Here is an 18,073-nt window from a genome sequence, read left to right as displayed (position 1 = left end):
CTTTTGTGTTGTCATTTACACGAGACATTCACACGGATGTTCGTGGTGACAGTTTGGCCAAGCGTTGATATGACCTGAAATTTTCAAACAATTTCATGAGATTGATGATTATTGGACTGTTTTACATGATGAAATGACAGAAAAATTGGGTAGAAATTGGAGCTTGAGTCGAATTCATTTAAAAATAATTTATTGCACATAATTTGATATAATTTAAACAATGTATCCATTTTGCTGAAAATTTAGGGCTGTAGGAAAAATTAAAATTTTGATATGTTGATGAAGACGCTATTTCGAAGGTAGAGAAATAAGCATGCATGATGTTTTCCCTAACAAAATTTAGAATCGCCCCAGCTTCTGGTAATCAAAATCAGATCCGTCTGCGTAAATTTTCACTGGATTAGTGATGGGAAAAATCGCGATACATTCGTTGCTCAGAGGCACTGGTGACAAGTAGGCTGAAAGTGGTGTGCTGTATGTAAGAATTGCTCTTTGAAAGCATGGTAATAATTTTGCAACAAGATTTAGTAAGATTGCAGAGTGTGTGCAAGGTATTCCTCAAAGTCACGGGTACAGGAAGACTACAATAGATATCATAATTCTTTTTAAATCAATGAAAACCACCACTTGAGTTTCCTCAACAAGTATGCTACAGGTTTAACGACATAGATTCACTGGAGTGATGGATTAGACTCGGGCTAATCTAAGCGGATCCAGAGCGAGCTGAACGTTGATCTTTCTTTTCGTGAAAGCCAAATTGTGAACTTGATTAATGGCTGCCGGCGTGACAGAGCGTGCCGACCCTTACATGTGGCATAACATTTGGTGTAGGAGTCATGGCAGAGTTTCATAACTCCAAGTGTAGGAGTCATGACAGAGTTTCATAACTCCAAGTGTAGGAGTCATGTCCTTAATAAGCGTAGAAATAATATTGATTCACACTTAACCCTCAACGACCTGACATGACTAACCGGAACAATAATGTCACGCGCCTACTTCCCAATAAAGATACGTTCTAGTGAGCGCAAAATGACTTGCACTGATGGTTGCCGCCACGTACGACAACTTTAAAATGATCTCTGTTGCGTACAAACGTCCTCAGGTTGCTACACTCAATAGTTTACGTATTGTATAATTTAAATTGAAAGTTATGTTCCCAGAGAGTGACATACGGCTGTAGAGTGTAAACTTATGTAGGGCTGCTTGTCAACACTACTTGTCAAATTTACATTTGACAAGTAGTATTTCGGCGATGGTCACTATATCCTTATGACTGAACTTGCTCTATCGGTGAAACTTGCAAACTTTGAATTCTTGCAATATTTGAATTTCCATGGAGAGATACGATTACCTCATAGCACGCCACATGCTCGGGTGTAGGTGTAGCGGTTTCCTTTCCTGTTCGTCCTACAGATGACACAGCCCATCAAGCTAGTCTGGTCACCTGAACGTGTTGCACGAAACCTGTTGGAAATTATAGCCACATTATGGCTGGCCATTGACCAGACATCCCTGCCTGCGATCTCTAACCATGCACCGCGCAGCAGCAGATGCAGCACCGCGCAGCAGCAGATGCAGCGTCGCGCTTTACTGAACGTTACGCAAGCAAGCAAACTTAATGACAGTGTGCGGCAATGTTTATTTAACCATTACTTATTCACACGCCAAGGTGCTGATTATACCTCAAATCTACAAAATAAGTAGTGATGATGGATTATTCTATCATTGAATTTTCCAAAAGGTATTTATCCTTTTAAGCAGCTACCGCTACGGTAGGTAGTACAATGTAAATCATAAGAACACTAATCATCTGAGATGCACAGTCTTATTGTGGGCATTCTCAAATAAATTTGGCGTATATTCTATTCAAATACTAGTTCAGTGAAACTGTTTGTGTGCTTTAAACCCACGCATGCTTACCACAATCATGCAATTCCTGCCAGAGTGATAACTTTTGCTATCAAATAACCCAACCTTGAAGCTTCCTTCGTCCTTTTAAAGGCGTTTGGGGGCAGTCGACCGGAGACTCGAATGTTGAAATTAGTTTAGTCATCCCTCATGACTGCTCTTGTTACAACTCTGCCATTATGACCAGGCTGGGCTGAATAGAGCGGTCGCTTAAAATTAACAGCGTTAAAGATAGCCAATTGTGCAACCTGCTTACCCCTCTCTGAACTGTCCGTGCAGATCAAATGATTTGCTTTTCTAGCTCTATGTTGAATCTGTAATGGCATCAGGCTTTGTAGGGTTGCTAAATTCAAGTGTCGTGTTTAATTATAAATTAATTCTAGTCTTTTGAAGTACATTTCATATCAACCGCTGCCATTCATGCGCCTTCTGCCCATTTAGCGTCTCTCGTTCTCGTGTAAAGAGATTCGTACCCTGAATACAGCGGAATATTTGAAGCATCAACATAGAATAAATGCAGTTACGTGCAACCGAGGCTGCCACATGGCCGAAAAACGGCCAAGTCCGCGGAAAAAAGGCAAAAAAGCCTCTAACTCAAGTAGTATATTTGTAGGTTCCAGTGTATAAATACCATTTTCATTTTTTGGCATTTTTTGAATTTAAGAAGCAAGTAACGCCATCATAAATTTTAGCCGGCCAGCGCAATTGAAAAAAAATTGCTAAATTTGTCCGGAAAGATAGACCTCATAGCAACCCTACGTGCAACCAAGGCATATATTAATGGCCGGAGTACAAGAACCTATAAATAGGCTTTCAGAGTATACAAAGTAATATTGTTACGCATGCCTGCGTGAATAATGAAAGTATTTAAGGAATAAGGAATAAGAAGATTAAGGAATAATGAAAGTATTTAAGGAATAAGGAAAGTATTTACGTNTTTGCAGAGTATACAAAGTAACATTGTTATGCATGCCTGCGTGAATAATGAAAGTATTTAAGGACATTTTCAGTGCTGCTATCACGACAAAGTAGGCACTAAACAGCAAAGGCCAACCAGTAAATGCAATTCCGATCAAAAAGTGAAAGTAGGATAGTTGCTTCCCGGCTGCAGCCGACCCAGGATAACCAGATCGCTCGGTTACTTTTTTGCTCATAATGTCATTTTTTTCGTACGATGAGTGAATCCTTTTCTAGCTCTTTGGAGCAAGCTATGCGTGTAGATTATTTTACTTTCACACGCACGAAAGTAAGAGGACAACTCATTTTTTTCGCTCAATTTCATTCGAGATGATATTTTGAACTTTCACATTCACGCAAGTACGTCAGAGAGGACAACTCATTTTTTTCGTTCAATTTCATTCGAGATGATATTTTGAACTTTCACATTCACGCAAGTACGTCAGAGAGGACAACTCATTTTTTTTTCGCTCAATTTCACTCGAGATTATATTTTGAACTTTCACATTCACGAAAGTGAGAGGACAACTCATTTTTTTCGCTCAATTTCATTCGAGTTGATCTTTTGAATTTGAAAGCGGTATTTTCCGATATCCCTAAAAGAAGCCTCTGTGATCACTGACTCGATCAGGCGCAATCCTGGTTCTCGAGTATTGGAACTGAAGAGTGGGTGACCGTTTGTTCAGTTAACCTTTCAAAGCAAGCGAAGGCTACTGGATCTAAAATGGACTCAGTTCAATCGTCAGATTGCTAATTTGGTGCTCTTTACTCTATGTATTCATTCATATATTGTCTGTGTTGCGTACGTAATCAGTTAAGTCTTACAGTAATCGAATGAGTTTCTACAGGAAGGCTACCGAGATTGTAATGGAATATTGGCATGAAGGTCTGACAAATATAGCACTGCTTGATGGAAAAATTTGTATGACTTTTCTAAGAATTTGGTGGCTTTCAGGGTAACTAAAAAAGAACTGTTACTATGATTGCAAATTTTAGAACTATAGTACCAAAACTCTTTTAATAATTTAATTCTTATTTGTTCGCGATTTTAGCATATTATCTCCCTCAAAGTTGATGATACCGTATGGTTCAGTCGAAAAAATTATACTCCTCAGCCTATAGCCTTTTGGAAATGTTGTAATCCAAGGCCTTCAACATTTTTAAACATATGTAATAATAAAATATCTAATACGCTTTGTAGTGGTCACGTTTACTTATATTAAATTATACTTGTCCAAAAATGCAATTACGATACATAATGTAATCGGAAACAATGAGGATGTAAGTCGAAAGCGGAGCAAAAAATTTTATATTGGCATTCAAGCGTGATCTAGAAAGTTTCCTTCCTTCTAATATGTATTATTGAGCTCATCTGGGAAGCAGCTGCCGATAGATTCGATGACGAACGCAATTCCGAGCGTATCGAAGAGTTGGCCGAATCATGACTCGGCAGCTCCAGTGACTTAGAAGCCGACAAATAGCACAAGATTCATTCAATCAACGAGTATAATTGAAGATTTTAAGTTACAGCCTTGCTACAACCTTCACATATAGAATATTGCAAGTGTTGAAACTAATTAAATCGAAATTAGTTGAATTGTTAATGGAATTCATAAATGAACTTCAGTTGTGCGTTAACGCCTTCTTCTGAACACTCGTTGCTTCGTGGCGATGGATCAGCCATATGTAAGAACTTTTCTTTCGTCCGATGAAAGGCTGTCGAGCACCGCCATGACCGCCGAGAATCATGATCGGATAGCCATTTTCTTGCTTTTAAAGCTTCCTTGCGAGTTGCGATGATGAGATTTATGCGCACGAGAAATTCTTTGTGGTCACCCGACAGGCGATAGTTTGCTTCAAACAAATACCACGAGGTAATTAGAGCGTGAATACGCTACTAAATCACGGAACTTGCTGGAAGCAGCGACGGCTTTTCATATGACCTCGCCTTATTTGAATATGAAAAACTTTGGTTAAGTTATTTATTTTCCTCCGGCGAATATCTCTTTGGAAATTAAATGAGCAGTTATAAATTAAAAATGTTTCTGAAGAGTCGATATAACGATAGCTCGTGTGAAAGTCGTACATCACGAAGTTGAACTCGAGAGTAAACCAAGACTGCATTTGTGGCAATAATCAGGCAAAAGCAAACACGGCTTATTTTATTAAGCCTTTTAGCTTCGTTGTATTACAAAAATTATGGAATAACTAAAGCCTAAGTTATTCCATATACTTAAAATGGCTTAGGCAAGACGCTGGTCTGGTCACGTTCTCTCAACACGTTTACTGAGGACTTGACGAAGGAAAATTAGTGAGTGCAAAAAAGGAAAGTAACTTGGCTACATTTACGACTGGTGTCCTTAGGTCTAGGAGATCAAGCGACATTTAATTAAAACTCAGGGTTATTATTTATTCTGCAGTCTGCTGGGATTTAACCTAAAATCATTATTATTTCAAAATTGATGATAGATTTTTCACGTACCATAGGATAACAGTGAAAATAAATCGAGCAATAGAACGAGGTAAACAAAGAGAAAGTATAGCATTGAAAACCAGCCGTTTAAGAACATAAAGCACTGTAAATTGTACAACGGGTATGATTGCCTAGCACTGTATGCAGGTTGTTCTGTTAGGCATTGACTATCACGTGAAGCCTTGTGAAGCTTGCTCCGCGTTGCCTGTCGGGTCAACGTTGAGGGCGGAATGCTGGATCGTAACCTGGATCGTAAAACTGGATGGATCGTAGCCCTGCTGGATCATAACACTGCTGGATCATAACCCTGCTGGATCACAACACTGCTGGATCATAACACTGCTGGATCATAACCCTGCTGGATCATAACACTGCTGGATCATAACCCTGCTGGATCGTAACCCTGCTGAATTGTAGTCACGATGGATCGTAACCCTGCTGGATCGTGACCATGTATAGGTGAAGAAATGTTTAATTTTCCAGCAGTCGTTGTAGTAACCATAGTATGCATAAATTTATTGAGGTTTGTATGTGGGGACCTTCAATAGTGAGCGACTTATACAATTTCTACATGGGATGGGAATTTCAGAGAAATAATTCTATCTAAGCTAACATGGAGCAGAGCTTGCTAATTAAATCAATTATTGAGATAATTTGTCTCACGAGAGCTTATCGTATCTACTATATAGTGCACATATATTTCCAATTTCTTGACTATAATTGCAATTCCAATTTTTTTGCCTTGTTTCAATTCCAATTTTTAGCCAGATTGGTTTGAGGTAGGCGCTTCTCAAAGCTTATATATACTTGCGTCGATCCCATAAGAAATCTAACTAAATAAAACAACGTCAAAGGCGATGTTGCTTGTAGATAAAAAAGCAATTAAAAAGATGAAAAAATTATTCAGTAATTAAGATAAAAAGTATTCAGCAATAGTAGATAAAAAGTATTCAGCAATGAAAATTGTTAGCAAGACAATTTATTATTTTAAGAATTTTATATTAATGTTCTATTTTATTTTATAGGGAAATTTCTTCACAACTTGTGGTGTTAACATATCCCTAAAAACACAGCTTATGATTCTAATCGAGTTGATTGATTTGATTGAAAATTGATTTTTTCTCGATGATTCACATCCAACCAAATATCTGATTATTTCAATTTTGGACTAAACTTCTTTAAAATTGCAGTCTGTTTCAATCTAGAATATAATGAATGTTAAGTAGACGGGAAGCTCAATGTCTCACAGATTCTCGCTTGGAAGAAACTAATACTTGGAGACTGGAAGAAACAAACGACCTCCGCGCTAGGTATTCGAACATTTATTAACCTCAACAAATGATAATTTTTTGTCGCATAAGTCACGACACCGCTCAGCCTGACTGATGACAGCACATAAAACGTGTCACACTCGTCAGGTTATTAACGAATGCTTCCCAAAAATTCACTAATTGCGGCCGCAGTTACGTAGGCTAAAGGCCATTAGAAAGTGGCCTTGCGGTGATGATCCATCTCCCTCGCGCTGGCCTGAGTTTGCGTTCCTGTTTGAGGTATCAGGAATGACCTTATGTTCAGTCGAGGGGGAAGTTTGTATGGTACATCCCTCCAGGCAAATGAGGTTGAATGTTCAATGTTTGATCAACATTATTTCAACGTCTACCGCACTCGGCCAGAGCTTGCGTTCCTATTTGAGGCTTCAGGAATGACATGTTCAGCTGAGAGAGAAGTAGTCATATACATCGCGCCAGGCAAGTGAGGTTGAATGTTCAATGTTTAATCAAAAATATTTCAACGTTAAATGCCTTGTGAGGTGCTATATACTTCCTCCGCTTGCACGGTACGTCGGTAAACATGGTAGAGCATGGTAGGTCGCTCCCATTTTGCAGCATCATCCTCAAGGGAACAGTTGGACGGAGCTGTAAAAATGTCTTCTACGCCTAAATGTCATATGGAACGAAATAGTGTGTCATTGTCAGAAATAAAAGGCTCACATGGCATGTATGAATATATAGCCTAAGATTTTGCAATGGCCTTCGAGAATTGCTCGTTATCAAATATTAGAATTGTATTTTCTTAATTAAACATCAAGGTGTAAATTTTAATTGTGTTTTTCTATTATTTTTTTTCATTCTTTGGATACTAATTTCTTATTTTTTGTATACTCCACAACTGCGGATCGCATCAAGGTTATTGCGGGAACGACTTTTTATTTACTGTTTTGAGTTTCATCAAACCAACTCTGCATGATATAGCGCAAAAAAATTCATAAATACAAAAACTGAGCGAGTACTATCATTTATAAACTGAAAATGATTTCAAAGACGAATTAAATGCTTAATTCTTTAAGCGTTTTAGTAACTATTAAAAATATAATATTTGTATAATTTTACAAGTTATTTTATTATATAAGTTTCATTGAAGATCGCAGATAATCCTTTTTTAACAATTATATGGTGTGGGTCACGGAAATAACACAAATAACAAAATTAACAGAACACATTTTTGGTCTTCATTAGAACTTTTATAATAAGAAGGTAAGTATAAAAATATTAATGATAGCAAGTAAAATTCTTCTGAGAAAACTAATACTTGGATAAAATACGATTCATAACGACTTTAGTCAAGTATCTAAACCTAAACTTTGTCGATAATTTCTTCAAGTTTGATTTATTTCGTGTCCACTTTATTACCTGAGTGATGAGCGTGTGTGAGCGTATGTCTGGCATGACGTTCCTGAAACGGAGCACGTGCGAATAAAGTGAAATGGTCTCATAATACCACTCATTAAAATAATGTCTTAATAAGCTGAGGTCAGTCTTTGATGCGGTACCCCTAGCTCGTTGATTTACGAGTATGGGTGAAGACTTAATGAGCCTTGATCAGTCTTCGATGTGGTGACCTTAACTCGTTGATGTACGGCTATGGGTGAAGACTTAATGAGCTGAGGTCAGTCTTTGATGCGGTACCCCTAGCTCGTTGATTTACGGGTATGGGTGAAGACTCAATGAGCTGTGGTCAGTCTTCGATGTGGTGTTCTTAACTCGTAAATTGTCTGATATGAGTGAAGTCTTAATGAGCTAGAGCGGTCATTGAGTATGAGACTCTAGCCTATCATTAAGTGCTGCATGGGCTCCATACTATTATCTAAACGCAAATAATGATAATGATTTGGAAGTGTGAATCCAATACCGAAATCTGCTAAACAAAAATATCGATTATCGGAGTTGTGATCATAGAATGTAAACTTTTTTTCACGCTATTAAAAACTTTTATGACAATTTCCACATTGCAATGATAAAGCAATAATTATATGCCAAAATTCATAATCGATATTCTTTTAAGTTTGATTTGGAATTCTTGAAAAATTTATTGAAATGTCATAACTAGCTAGATATTGCAATTTATTGGGGATTTTGCGGATCAAACAGGATCATTTGCAGATCAAAAAATCTCTTTCAGCCCATACCATTCTTCAATCGGCAAAAGGTTCACCTGGTATAATTTATTCCTAAAGGTTGCACGGTCGCAGGATATCAGGTTATCCTATTATGACCATAGCACTGCACTGTGTACGCCTCCCGGTGTCAACAACGATGTTATTCTGATAGCAGGATACATGATCCACCGTACTTATTCCCAAACCTGAATATTAAAAGGATTTTATAGCATTTAACATAATACATTCGCAACGGGGTAATTAATTGTCTCTGTTGATGTTACAACTCCTTGATATTTTTAACTTAATGTTTAGCCATATCTTTATTAACCTGCTCTCCAAGCCTTATTAATTTAGACGTAACTTTTTATTGTTCAAATTTTTGTAACATATTTTATAGTTTTTATTATCGAATTTGATTTTATATTATTTATTTAATTTTATTTTATAGAATATTTTATTTTCACTCTATATTTTTGGTATTATTGTTGTTTTTACCGTATTACTATCTTCATATACTGTATTTAAAATTTCATCCCGGCCGTTACTTGATGTTTACGGATCATAATTTTTCAATATCATCCTCGGAATTATATTGTAATATCTTTTTTTATTTGTCTCATTGAACATTTTTATCGAAGTCATTCAGTCTTGTAATATTACCGTAGTTTTATAAGCCTTTTACACTTCTGGGAAATCTATTCTCATATTTTTAGTGATGCTAAATTAACCTACCTGGTATATTCACATCAAAGTTCGATAATATTATAGCACATAATGCTATAATAATAGTTCGGTAATAATATAATATTATGATAATAATACATAATGGCAATCCACAATGCGGTTATTTTCAGTACATTAAACTAGCAAGCCTCAACTTGGCCCAGTTCTCGCCTCGGACCAAACGTTCATTCTTCGAAACCAGTACGTTACATCAATTATGTTAAAAAGTAAAAAAATCTGCTTTCAATTCATTGTTATTTGCCAGAACCCCGGCGTGTACACGAGGTAGCGTATGCTAATGCGATCGCTAATCTGTAGTAATAAATGGCGACAAAAGGTTTATTGCCGCCTGATCTTTCTCATGATTTCTTTTCTTATAGATAATTAGACGAACTGTAATTCGTAAGCATTGGTTGTTGTCATTGCGTTACTTTCTCCTTCCAATGACATTTAACCTTAAACAAGTTTAAATACAAGTTTAAAGTCAAGCAGTCATAGGATCATTGATCAAATAGCAACACTAACACGTCATTTTTTAAATTGTATATATTAACATATTTTAAATCTCACTAATAATTCAAAATTTCACAGCATTAATGTTTCTTAGTCAGCATCTTAACCAAAGTGGGTGAGAGTGTTGATCATACTGATGTCCTGCCTACAATATTCAACGAGTATATACAATATTATCTCGGAATTTTGTCGCGCAGTTTGTGCACTCTCATCAACCGACACTTGTGTGTGCCAGTCAAAACATTAAAATAATATTGCCGTGCTTGGGACTGAGGCTCCATACGAACTATCATGGACAGAATTTCCTGGAATGCACTGAAGCAGAATGACACAATAATGACTGCAGGTTGAAGATGACGTTTATGTACATTTATTATAGACACATTTTCTGAAAGTAAAATGAAGTGAACCATGACTGCCCAAAAGTGGGGCTTTCTTAGAACCTTGTAGTTTGGTGGTCATGTTTGAGTAACTCGGCCATGACACTCTTCTGCAGAGTGGTAGATATTCGGAACCCTGTGGCCTGTCTTTTTTGGCTTAACTTGTAATATAACGTGAAAAAAATAAAATTTCTTGTGAAATATTACGGTTTGTATTAAATTTTATATCATCTCACAAACAAAACAAAATTTAGGCCGCACTCTAACTATCCACCATATTGAATAACTTTCTTGGAGAAGTCAAAGATTTAATATTTTGAATATCGATTATATGAACTATCTTAGCATAATATTCTCTTCAAAAACTAATTGCACATTTCATGTATCAACTGCAGTGAATAATTTCGCTCTCCACCACATGTAAGAAAATTTTTTAAATTGTAATGTCCTAAAGAATCAAAATAAAGTTTTCTTACGATGGCATATAAGCACTCGTACAGAATCTCTCGCCCCGCCAAGCCTTAAATCTGAGCTCGTTCGCGCTCGCCTCGCTCGGTCCAGCCTGAGCCGCATTGCTTACAAAGTGCTCGTTGAAAGTCGTCCTTTCAATAAATTAAGATAAGGTCGACGTGCCTTGGGACCTTCCTTTCTGAGGGTGAACCTAACTTGACCTGAGACCTTTACCTACGAGCATCAAGAGCTATAATAGAGCTTAGCAGCGAGCGACATGGATGTGTTTCCAACATTACGGCGTGGTAGACATTTTTTAATTAAAGTGTTTGTCTTTTGAAACAACGAGCTAGAGGTGATGAAACAGAGGAGAAAAAGTATATGTTCCATAATGATAGCAAGGGTAATATATTAATTATTTTAAATTAAAATCATATTACCATCGAAGCGACAAGCCGTTAGTTCCACTACAGCGAGAGAAAAACTGCACTTGCAATGCATGCATTTTCAGGACAAATTTAAGTGTTGGGGTGAAAATGTTTTAAGTGTTTATTCCGTAAAAAAGTTAGGAAACATTAACTGAACAATCAATAATAATATTATTATTATAAAATTATACCAATGAATAATAATAATAATATTTTATTAGTAAGGTTTATTGCTTGGTTATTGCTAGGTTTTGCTGCGTAATTAGACTGTTAAAATTGCTGAAGAGTAATTCATATCAACTAATATACTTTTGTAATTAAAATTATATTACTTACATTGCTATTTCGCTGCGGACGAATTCTTCAAGTTATTATTTTTTGATTACATATTTCTATAACTCATAACTTTCCTATGAATCGATGAGAATATTGAATAAATGTGGGTTAGTGAACTTCTCTTCCTTGGAATAATTGTAAACGATTGCTTAGCATAAAAGAACCCAAGGCAGCAATGTATTTTGATTAATTTGAATTATTAATTTATTAAATGCTAAGTCTAGTTAGCTGCCTCACATGCACTTTTGATTTCAAGCTTTATTGCGGGCATTTAATAAATTCAAAACTTGATTTCACGTGTAGAAGTAAAACTTTTGTAATCCAATATAATATAATTCAATATATCATTGAACTAAAATCACCAATAATAATTTTAACAAACATATCATTTAAATAGCAACAATTATTTATCAATAAAATTCAAGAACATTGTAAATTAATATTTCTTATTCATCGCAAATATTACAATAATTATAGTTCTTAAAATAACGAGTTCGAGCTAACCACTTTTTGTCCCTTCAGCATAACCTGGAAAATACTTCACTAAACTTTATTTATCTATTAGCTCGTAAAACATGCCTTATGAATGTTCATGGCTCAGATTTTGAACCTTTTAAATAAGATGAAATTGTCGCTTCTATTTTATTTATGCTGCTATAAGATTAAAATACCATCAATGAATGTAAAATACCATACGGAATGTTTTTCCGTATGAATTCTTCGTGCAGTGAAGTTTGGGATAACTGATTTCTCAAAATTTTTATCAAAAAGGAATCATCGTCGGTTGAGATGAATATGTACATTTTAACATATATTGAAACAGGTGTTTACAAATCAGAAGGCTGAACTATACTTTTGTGGTCAAACCCGTAGACATGGTACAAAAAATTGCTCAGAAAAGTTTATCTCATATTTTTTTTCTACTTTAATATAAATAAACTATGAAAATTGACCCAATGTTTAACAGCAAATAATAAGCCATAAAATAACCCGTATCTTCATAGAAAATTGTTCGAAGGATTCTTTGCTTATACATTTCTGGGTAATCTGCGATTCAGGCATTCGAGCGCTATTCAAATTTGTGCATAATGACGTTCAAAATGTCATTGTCAAAATTATTACCATAATTTCTAATTTATTGATTGATTGTTAATTAATTAGCAAGTTAAATAATTCGTACTAATATACAATTAGTTCGTCAACTGAGCGTCACGCCTTATTTTCTGCTCCAGTGAAGCGCCTCAGCAAGCAGGACTCGTCTTTCCTTGTTCATCTTACGCACCATTAACCAAATTACGTTCTATTCACTTCACACATTCTATTTATTTGCATTTATGTTATGCAGGTCCAAAACTTATTACATATCATGGTCGACTCATGGGCTCATAAATTTTTAAATTAAGAATCTAACGCAGTCTTATGGTGTCAAATTATGCCTATGACCACTTTTGTTTTGCAATAGAAAATTTGCAGTGAGATCGCCAAAAAATGAACGCATTTGTATAATCTGGCTGGTTCATGGATGCGGTATTTTTATTTAACTTCCTCTGTCCCTATTAAATAGTTTTACTCCAATATTTTGATAATGTATGCATAATATCAATATATTATTGTATAATGGGAGATAACAAGCCAAAAATTTGAGATTTAGATTGATATGACAGAGGGTCTTTTAAAGAATTAACCCATATGCTTGATTTTATATGTCTTCTCCAGAAAATATCTTTTATAGATGATGATTTTCACTAATCGCATAATAACCTGCGTAAAATGATGTTAAATTTATATTTTATAAACAGACAGCCAAATTGTGCCTGTTCATCCCGTTGCAGTTTTACTACTTTTTCATGATAATTTTGTTGCAACGTTTGTCCCTAATTGGCGCAGTGACGCAGTGAAATTGTCATTACCTGGACGGTCTGTAAGATTTATTTTTAGACCTTATACTTTCACTCGGTTAAAAAGAATTTAATGACGTCATTGCACTTCGTTGTCAGCGAAGTCGTAAATCTGTCGTTTCAGCTGAAATATTATAACTTTACTTCAAGTCGTGAAAAATTTAGCGTTTCATTCCGTTGTTGTTAAGTTTTAGCTTACTTTTGAAAAAATTATGAAGCTTAGCAAGAAATAAACATTTGATATATGAACAATTTCAATTCAAAAATCCACATTCCTGATGTCTGTAGGATGGAAAAACATAATTTGAAGATTTTTATTGATCGTCCAGCGTCGAAATGAAGGTAGGATGGTTTCCTACATTGTATTCTTATCAACGTGCTTCATCAGATAGAAATAATTTGTAGTTAACATTTAAGCTATGATGAAAATTAGCATCAATATTTGTGGTAATTTTGTGGTTATTATTTTCTGCAGAAAAGAACAGCATCGCGGCTTCGGCAGTGTCCAACTTTAGGTAAGTTGCAATGATTAGGCTTTATAGAAAAAATATTCCTCAACTCATTTACAAATGTGAAAAGATAACGCATAACATGACAATGGCAGTGACTACTAGTACTAGAATAATATTTTTAAAAATTCAAATGGTTGAACTTTAAGCCCAGAAACACGACAGACATTTTTTGTAATTTCAGTGTAGATTTTTACTACAGTTAATCAGACCATTAAGTGATTAAATCATCAACATTTTTGCTGCTGATCGCTTAATTGTGCCAGCATCAGGTGGCGCTCTGTCTAAATATTTATCAATAATTAAATTCTTCTTTTACGGTATCGTTTACTATGTAGGGTTGACAAAACTATAAATTGTAGTTCTTATGATGGACAAATAGCATTCCAGCTATGAACGAGTGGTCCAGCTTGATGTGCATCTCGCCTAGTGGCTCTACAGGTAAATATTATCATTTTTATATGCATTTATAATGATGCATTTTTATAATGAGAAAGTACAAAAATACAGAAGCCAACTCGTAAAGTCTAATGAAGAACTTAATTTCTTTATTGTATTCTGGATTCACCTATAGTAATTGGTGCAACCAGTATTCAGACCCGGTTAAGAATTGGAAGAGGATTGAATTGGCCAAAAAAACGTAAATTCTTTTCTATTTATCTAATTTGAAACCAGGATTGTGCCCGGATCATTTAGAGAAAAGTCAAATTTTCTTCTCAGCTACAAATCGCTGCTAAACACTTCAAGCAAACGTAAATATCAATGGTAAGTGCTGAGGCTTTTGGGCGTTTACGACATATTTGCTATGAAGCTCTGCACACACTTGGTCGTTATGATACTGAATGGCGCTGACATCTCGACGTGACAGACACGAGGACACTGGGTGGAATAAGACGTCTTATAGCTAAAGAGTTTTCATCAGGATTTCAAAACAAATTTTACCTCATTCGTGGTATGGTCGGGATGATTATATCAACCCGACTGGGGTAAAATTGAATGGTAAAAATTTGAATGATTGAATGGTAAAAATTAGCGATAGTTATAATGTTACGATAGTTAGTCCAATGTTGCGAGAGTTTCCTATAATGTATGCCTATATATGTATAACTGATTGGCCATTGGTAGTTGTGATGGGCTCACTTAATATTCTAACAACGCAAGTGGATATCTAGTTGTGGTATCTAAAGCTGAATTGGTTTCGAATTAGGATTCTAATGTTACTATTACCAATTTTTGGGATGTTCCAGTCGGCCAAGAGCTGCGAAACTCTGGCTGTTTATCAAGATGGAGGATTTAGCCACTTCACGTGGATGAACTGAGCATTTACATACCTATACCGCCAATTTCTTGTTGATACTTCAAATTGAACGTAGTAGTATCGTCCAGTATATTGAAGGTAAATCGCAAAAAATGCTCAGTAACTCGCCAATTTTTGTGTAGTTGAGCCTAAACTCAGCTCTTGCTTTGCATAGTTTGAGCATTAGGCCTACCCTCTTGTATTTACATGATTTGCCTTGAATTTCTATCGCTCGCTCAGTCAATAGGAGTGAATTCTAGCAACCGGCTCGTTAATTTATTGTGATTCCCTATTACTATGTACCTAATGTGATCAATATCATTTTATGTATCGCTTCAACGGTCTATAGAAGCAAAGAATATATCAAACAAGTTCAATATTCCATCAATGAACGTCTTTGAAACCAGTTTATTTCGGTAGTGTTTAATTCTCGAAAGTGTTTCCATTGAAAATATGTCGAGCTTGCGTGGCGTTTTCTTTGCTTTTAAATTATTGGTGAACTTTTGCTTTAAGCAGACTGCCGATATAAGTACTTCAACTATTTATTATACGATTGATTAAATAACCAATTTCTTTGTGTGAATAGAATTGCAGCGATGGCGGCTCATTAAAACCATATTTTCGATTCGTTAAGTTAAATTTCGTTGAGAAAATCTTAAGCGTGCTCTTTCTAATCAAGGGTAAGTGGACGATTAAAGTTTAAAGCGCAATTTCAGAGGGGAAAATTACTCACTTAACGCGTTGAAATTCGTACCTACACTGCAGCTATCATTAAAACAAATGAAGGCTGTCATGTCGTCGTTTTATTATCTTAAGTAGATTTTCGATTCATGGGCCACTTGAGACATGCACATGACTGAAAATTAGATGTAATTCATGCCATTTAAATATTTAAGGGGGGATGAACCGCAAAATACGCTGTTGTTTACACCGATGCATGCATTTTCATGATCATGAGTGTTTATTTTTTTATTGAGCATCTGCAATCATTTGCTTCGGTGTACAGAATACTAGCATATTTTTCATTGAAATTTTACAAAATATACATCAGATACTGATTAATTTCGCCAGAATTAATTTTGTAAATCTGTTTTGTCAAATCATGTGGTTATGCCTATCATAAGTCGTAGTTTATTTCATTTATTACCAAATTCAATGAAGTTAGTCTATCTATTATGACTTTGTTACGATCAAAAGTGGATGCTGGTGGAGAAATGCTCCACTATTGAATGTCGACTTTACTGAAGATTAATTTACTACTTAAATATCCCGAATTAACCAATAATTTTCAGCGGAAATGCTGAGAAATTTTACCAATTCTTCATTAAAAACCTTTTCCATATGTTTTCTTTGTTTTCAATTTCAGTATGTCGATTTTAAAAAATTAGTTCGATTGTTTTTCTCGCTTGCAATTAGAATTTTTTTTGCGACATAGACACATGTGAGCTAATATTTTCAGTCCTTTTGAACAGTTGTGTGTGACTGAAACTATTTTAAAAATTTGCGATGGAAAAATATTCTAACACTCATAATGCAGCTGTTCAAAATAAGCATTGAATAGAGAATTCAATATCGCCATTCTTGAGTAATTTAAATACCCTGATTTTATCTCACGACTTTATCAACGGTAACTCCAGCACGTAACACAATGTCATCACGCATAACGCCTAGGAGAAACACAATCCTGCTATGGGTAACCGCAGAAGATAACAAAATGTCATCAAGAGTAACGCCGGAGAGTAACTCAATGGTATCACGCATAACGCCAAAGGGTAACACAATGTTATCACATATAACTTCAAAGGGTAACTCAATGTTATAGAGGGTAACGCTAGAGGGAAATATAATGTCTTCATGGGTAACGCCAGAGGGAAGCAAAATGTTATCATGAGTAACGCCAGAAGGATAAACAATTTTATGAAATGTAACACCAGAGGGTATTAAAATGTTATAATTGGTAACGCCAAAGGAAAACAAAATGTCATCAAAGGTTGCGTCAGAGGGCAATGTCAACATCAAACGTTACTTTCATCAAAGGGAACGCCAGAGGGCAACGTCAGCATCTAAAGTTCCCTTCATCAAAGGGAACGTCAGAGGGCAATGTCAGCATCAAACGTTACTTTCATCAAAGGGAACGTCAGAGGGCAACGTCAACATCAAACGTTACTTTCATCAAAAGGAACGTCAGAGGGCAACGTCAACATCAAACGTTACCTTCATCAAAGAGAACGTCAGAGGGCAACGTCAGCATCAAACGTTCCCTTCATCAAAGGGAACGTCAGAGGGCAACGTCAACATCAAACGTTCCCTTCATCAAAGGGAACGTCAGANAACCATCGCAAAAGATTACTACATCATTACAATCATTGCGTTAGATTCCTACATCATTGCAATCTACAACACATGCAGCTGTTGTAACTACACCGCAGATGTCCGGGCTCTTGTATTTCGTGTTAACAATGTGAATAAAAAGCGCACGTGTCGCCAGGTTGTGGTCAGTAGGGCAGGTTCTTCATGCCTTTCTTCGGGGCTGGCATTCAGAGAAATTATTGTTACCTTGTCCAGATAGAGATACATTTTTCCCTTGTGTGAGTCAACCCGACCCAGTTTGGTCTTGCAAAAAGGCGTACCAATGGTACAGTAGCTCTCTGTTACTGATGTGGGTGAGAAAGTGTGTCACTATCTGGATAATATTGACCAGTACATTGTTCTGAGTGTGTGTCCTTCTTTTCTGTGGTAAGAGCTTCCATATGAAGAAGGTT

The sequence above is a fragment of the Hyalella azteca genome, unplaced genomic scaffold (genome assembly GCF_000764305.2).
Source record: "Hyalella azteca isolate HAZT.00-mixed unplaced genomic scaffold, Hazt_2.0.2 contig4415, whole genome shotgun sequence".
Lineage (NCBI taxonomy): Eukaryota > Metazoa > Arthropoda > Malacostraca > Amphipoda > Hyalellidae > Hyalella > Hyalella azteca.
This window is presented reverse-complemented; position numbering follows the sequence as displayed.